Source organism: Heloderma suspectum, chromosome 3 (genome assembly GCF_057233095.1).
Source record: "Heloderma suspectum isolate Gila_16-S chromosome 3, 16-S_ref, whole genome shotgun sequence".
Classification (NCBI taxonomy): domain Eukaryota; kingdom Metazoa; phylum Chordata; class Lepidosauria; order Squamata; family Helodermatidae; genus Heloderma; species Heloderma suspectum.
In genome coordinates, this window is record NC_139460.1 from 186,210,027 (window position 1) to 186,216,554 (window position 6,528).

At 43.5% G+C, this 6,528-nt stretch overlaps 1 protein-coding gene across 7 annotated transcripts in view; it reads right to left on the reverse strand.

Moving 5' to 3' along the window:
• Positions 1-6,528, reverse strand: part of PPP3CB (protein phosphatase 3 catalytic subunit beta) — a 113,904-nt gene that overhangs the window by 81,561 nt on the left and 25,815 nt on the right. The gene's annotated exons all lie outside the window — the stretch shown is intronic.

Sequence of the window (6,528 nt, forward strand, 5' to 3'; positions counted from 1 at the left end):
GTTGAAAGGAAGCACACCCAGATGGGAGCGAAGTTAGGACTTTCGGCTGTAATTCAAGGGGTTTGACAAAAGTGGGGCACTAACCATTCAGGAAGGACAGCCAGTGGCATACCGCCCCCAGTGGCATACACACACACCCATCGTTGGTGGCTCATAGGTAATGGAATGAATGGCTGACAAGCAGCTGCATGGCCAGGTGTGGCCTGTTTCATGGGTACCCCATGACCAATCAAGCAGATAAAAGGCCTGGAGGTGGTTCTGAGTGTTACATTTGCATTTGGTAGCTGTTCACTGGAATCCCCAACTTGAGGTCCAAAGAGGTGTCCGTGTGAGTGAAGGAGGCCATCATTAGGTTGAGGAAACAAAATAAACCCATCAGAGAGATCGCAAAAACAGTGGGAGTGGCCAATACAACAGTTTGGAACATCCTGAAAAAGAAGGAATTAACTGGCAAGCTCAGCAACAGCAAAACGCCTGGAAGACAACTAAATGCGGATGACCACAGAATTCTGCTCAGGGTGAAGAGGAACCCTTTCACAACATCTAGCCAGGTCAAGAATGCTCTTGAGGAGGTAGGCATGTCATTGTCAACATCTACAGTCAAGAGACGGCTTTATGAAGGTAAATACAGAGGCTTCACAAGAAGGTGCAAACCACTGGTAATGCTCAAGAACTGAAAGGCCAGATTAGCCTTTGCCAGCAAACACCTAAAAAAGCCTGCCCAGTTCTGGAATAAGATTCTTGGGACTGATGAGACCAAGATTAACTTGTACCAGAATGATGGGAAGAGAAAAGTATGGAGAAGGAAAGGAACAGCTCATGATCCAAAGCATACCACCTCATCTGTCAAACATGGGGGAGGCAGTGTTATGGCGTGGGCATGTATGGCTGCCAATGGGACCGGGTCACTGGTGTTTATTGATGACCTGACTGCTGATAAAAGCAGCAGGATGAATTCTGAAGTGTATAGGGCTATACTTTCTGCTCAGATTCAGCTGAATGCTGCCAAACTGATAGAATGCTGCTTCATATTGTAGATGGATAATGACCCAAAACATACAGCAAAAGCTACCCAAGAGTTTCTCAAGGCAAAGAAGTGGGATGTTCTTCAATGGCCAAGTCAGTCACCTCATCTCAACCCAATAGAGCATGCTTGCCACTTACTGAAGACAAGACTGAAGGCAGAAAGACCCACAAACAAGCAGCAGCTGAAGGCAGCTGCAATAAAGGCCTGGCAAAGCATCTCGAGGGAGGAAACCCAGCATTTGGTCATGTCCTGACTTCGCTCCCATCCGGGTGTGTTTCCTTTCAGCTTCAATGTGGTGGTGTACAGAGGCCAACTGCCAAAACAGTTATCCTTGCTCCAATATTTCTGACCCTGACTATATATTGTGATTTCAAGCTTTCGTATTTTATATTGTTTTATGCTGCACTCTGTGGTTTTAATTTTTGTGAACTGCCCAGAGAGCTTCAGCTATTGGGGGGTATAGAAATAAATAAATAAATAAATAAAGATAAAGCTTTCTTTCTCCAGAACTAGGGATTTTAGGTAGGATAGTTTCTTCCATGATGGTTCAACTTGGACAGGAGTGAATAGTGCTATCCCTGATCTGAAATGACTGGACAAGATGAGGTCATCGGCTTCAACTACCTAACTATCCAGTGTCTTGGTTATCTGTAGGTTATAGATACTAAGTTCATGCTCCCTGTTCTGCTCCCATCCACTGATATCAAAGATGTTAAAGTAGGACCACTTCCTACGCTGTGCAATAGCATAACCTCGTAGTAGCATGGGATTTTCATTCAAGTTTAGGCTTGAGGATTTAATGCGAGAGCACTCTCACAGTTGTTATCATGAAGAATCCCTGATGTCCTTATATTTGCATAGAATGCTGTATCTGCAAAACCAGGTTGATACTATTTGCTAATTTGGTGTGATAATGAACCAAAGTAAGTGTGTCCCTGTCCCAGCTTTCTACAGCTAGGTACTATGGATCAGAGCAAAATCAGTTTTTGATTGAGACAGCAGATGAGGTTCTGACAGGAGAGAGGGCCTTTTTCGTAGTGGTTCCCTGATTATAGAATGCCCTCCCCAAGAAGGCTGACCTGGCACAAACATTACTTTCTTGCTCCAGAGTAGGAAAGGCCAGTGGGGCGTGTGTGTGTCTGTTTGGCCTTATATGGGCAAGGTTCTTTGCCATGCAGATGCCAAACACTCCCCAGCCTTCCTTCCAACTTTGGCTAGGGAGGGGGTGCGATCACCATGCAACTGCCCGGACAATTCCCACCAACCTCTCCAGCTTCAAAGTTGGGAGGAAGGCTGACCATTCATCACACTTGCGAGTAGGTAGTGCCACACTAGCCATGGCAAGAGTGATGAGTGGTCTTATATCCACAACTATCTTCTCCTTGCTCATCTCGCCACCCTCAGAGAACAACTTACAAACTTACTTCTCCTCAACTGCTTTATTTATAGAGGGAAATCTCTAAGGATAGAAAACAAAGGAAGACAACTTGCCCCTTATGAAAGGGGAGTTAAAAGTGAATTGTGTGTGCGTTATTAAACAGTTTATCAATATTGATGTTTTACAATAGTCACCTGCACATATGCTACTGTTTATTTATTTCATTTATTTATATTATTTTTATCCCATTCTTCAGCTAAAAAGGCTCCTGGAGTGACTTACGAACAACAAGCAACCATTAGAACAGGGGTGGGGAACATGGAGCCCAGCAACATCTGGAGGGCCACAACTCCCTTCAGTTGCAGCCAGCATGGCCAATGGCCAGGGATGCTGTATTGTGCAATTTCTCCTTCCTTCCCTTTGTGTGCTGTGCTCCAAAACAGTGGTTGTGGGAAACATAAAGGGATTTTAACTCTTGCCTGGAGGGATGCCTGGGGAACAGAAGTAGGAGGTCATTGCTGGCTGTTCCACTGGGGCTGATGCAATAGACGCACAATGGCATCATCTTGCATGTTATGTGTGTGCCCCCATTGTCATGAGTTCATGGCTCCTTCTGTGGGCAGATGGAATGTGGATGCTGTCATCAGCACAGTCTGACTGGTGGGCTTTGGCAGAGTTTCCTGGGATGCTGGGTGTTTTACACCATATTTGTATTTTCTACTTCTGTATTTTGTCCCTCCCAGGAGCTGAGAAAATATTGGCCACTGCAGCTGTTTCACTGACATGGCAGTGGTGTATCTCTGGTCCTGGTGTAATGTGAGAATAAGATTGCTCTATCAGTCTCCTTAGGAACTGACTGAGACTCCAATCCTATACATACTTACATGGGAATAAGCCCCACTGAACACAGGGAGGCTTAACTGCAACTAAACATACATAGAATTCTGCTATAAATATATTTTCCATTCAGTATTTTACTGTTTGCAATCTGTTCATATCTACAGAAGCTTTAGAGACTACTTCATTGCTTTAAAATGTATCTCTATTTCTCATAGGCAATGTATCAGTTTTAGGCATACTATAAAATATATGTAAATTACAATGTAGATTTGGAGTCAGATTTTAAGGCAAATACTTAGGATATACACCTTATTTTAAAGGGGATAGTTTCTTTAGGAATGAATATTATAACAGAGATATGTTGGTTACACATGTACTGGATGTGTTATTTATAATGACAACTGAAGTAGGTTTTTCCCAATCTTACTGGGTATACTTGTATTTTTACTTTGTAGTATCTTTGATAACCCCTTCATGGAACACTGCCTTGTTGTGGCGAAGGGGCTTGCGTAACTCAGTGAAGCCATAAGCTATGCCATGCAGGACCACCTAAGACGGACAGGTCATGGTCGAGAGTTCTGACAAAATGTGGTCCACTGGAGAAGGAAATGGCAACCTCCTCCAGTATTCTTGCCAAGAAAACCCCATGGAACGTATCACAAGGCTAAAAGGTATGACACCGGAAGATGAGCCCCTCAGGTCAGAAGGTGTCCAATATACTACTGGGGAAGAGCAGAGGGAATTTCCAAGTAGCGCCAGAAAGAGTGAAGCGGCTCGGCCAAAGCCAAAAGGACACTCAGCTGTGGATGTGTCTGGTGGTGAAAAGAAAGTCCAATGCTGTAAACAACAATATTGTTTAGGAACCTGGAATGTAAGTTCAATAAATCAAGGTAAGCTGGAGGTGGTCAAACATGAGATGGCAAGATTGAACATCGACATCTTGGGAATCAGCAAACTAAAATGGACAGGCATGGGCGAATTTAATTCAGGTGACCATCATATCTACTACTGTGGGCAAGAATCCCTTAGAAGAAATGGAGTAGCACTCACAGTCAACAGAAGGGTGGGAAAAGCAGTACTGGGGTACAATCTCAAAAACGATAGAATAATCTCAGTACAAATCCAAGGCAAACCATTCAACATCACAGTAATTCAAGTCTATGCCCCAACCACTGAGGCCGAAGAAGCTATGGTTGATCGGTTCTATGAAGACCTACAACACCTTCTAGAACTAACACCAAAAAAATATGTCCTCTTCATCATAGGGGATTGGAATGCTAAAGTAGGAAGTCAAGAAATCACCGGGATAACAGGCAAGCATGGCCTTGGTGTTCAAAATGAAGCAGGACAAAGGCTAATAGAGTTTTGCCAAGAGAACACGCTGATCATAGCAAACACTCTTTTCCAACAGCACAAGAGGCGACTCTACACATGGACATCACCAGATGGTCAATATCGAAATCAGATTGATTATGTCCTTTGCAGCCAAAGATGGAGAAGCTCTATACAGTCAGTAAAAACAAGACCTGGAGCTGACTGTAGCTCAGCTCATGAGCTGCTTCTTGCAAAATTTCGGCTTAAATTGAAGAACGTAGGGAAAACCACTAAACCACTCAAGTATGAACTCAATCATATCCCTTATGAATATACAGTGGAGGTGAGGAATAGATTTCAGGGATTAGACCTGATAGACAGAGTGCCTGAGGAACTATGGACAGAGGTCCGTAATGTTGTTCAAGAGGCAGCAACTAAATCCATCCCAAAGAAAAACAAATGCAAGAAAGCAAAGTGGCTGTCTGAGGAGGCTTTACAAATAGCTGAGGAAAGAAGGGAAGTGAAAAGCAAGGGAGAAAGGGGAAGATATACCCAACTGAATGCAGATTTCCAGAAAATAGCAAGGAGAGACAAGAAGGCCTTCTTAAATGAACAATGCAAAAAAAAATCGAGGAAAACAACAGAATGGGAAAGACTAAAGATCTCTTCAAGAAAATCGGAGATCTCAAGGGAACATTTTGTGCAAAGACGAGCATGATAAAGAACAAAGAAGGCAGGGACCTAACAGAAGCAGATGAGATGAAGAAGAGGTGGAAAGAATACACAGAAGAACTATACAGGAAAGATCTGAATGTCCCTGATAGCCATGATAGTGCGGTCACTGAACTTGAGCCGGACATCCTAGAGAGTGAAGTCAAGTGGGCCTTAGGAAGCATTACTAACAACAAAGCTAGCTGAGATGACAATATTCCAGCTGAGCTATTTAAAAACCTAAAAGATGATGCTGTTAAAGAGCTGCACTCAATATGCCAACAAATTTGGAACACTCAACAGTGGCCACAAGACTGGAAAAGGTCAGTTTACATTCCAATTCCAAAGAAGGGTAGCGCCAAAGAGTGTTCAAACTACCGTACAATTGCGCTCATTTCACATGCCAGCAAGGTGATGCTCAAAATCCTACAAGCTAGGCTTCAGCAGTATGCGAACCGAGAACTACCGGAAGTACAAGCTGGGTTCCAAAGAGGCAGAGGAACTAGAGATCAAATCGCCAACATTCACTGGATCATGGAGAAAGCAAGAGAATTCCAGAAAAACGTCTATTTCTGCTACATTGACTACGCTAAAGCCTTTGATTGTGTGTATCACAACAAACTGTGGCAAATTTTTAAAGAGATGGGAGTACCAGACCACCTTACCTGTCTCCTGAGAAACCTGTACGAGGGTCAAGAAGCAACAGTAAGAAACAGACATGGAACAACCGATTGGTTCCAAAATGGGAAAGGAGTATGAGTAGGCTGTATATTGTCGCCCTGCTTATTTAATTTATATGCAGAGTACATCATGAGAAACGCCGGGTTGGATGAATCACAGGTCGGAATTAAGATTGCCGGGAGAATCATCAAAAAGCTCAGATACACAGACGATGCCACCCTTATGGCAGAAAGCAAAGAGGATCTAAAGAGCCTCTTGTTGAGGGTGAAAGTGGAGAGTGCAAAAGCTGGTTTGAAACTCAACATTAAAAAAACGAAGATCATGGCATCTGGCCCCATCACTTCCTGGCATCTAGAAGGGGAAGAAATGGAAGCAGTGGCAGATTTTATTTTCTTGGGCTCCAAGATCACTGCAGACAGTGACTGTAGCCATGAAATTAAAAGACACTTGCTCCTTGGGAGGAAAGCTATGGCAAACCTAGACAGCATAGTAAGAAGCAGAGACATCACCTTGCCGACAAAGGTTCGTATAATCAAAGCTATGGTTTTCCCAGTAGCAATGTATGGCTGTGAGAGCT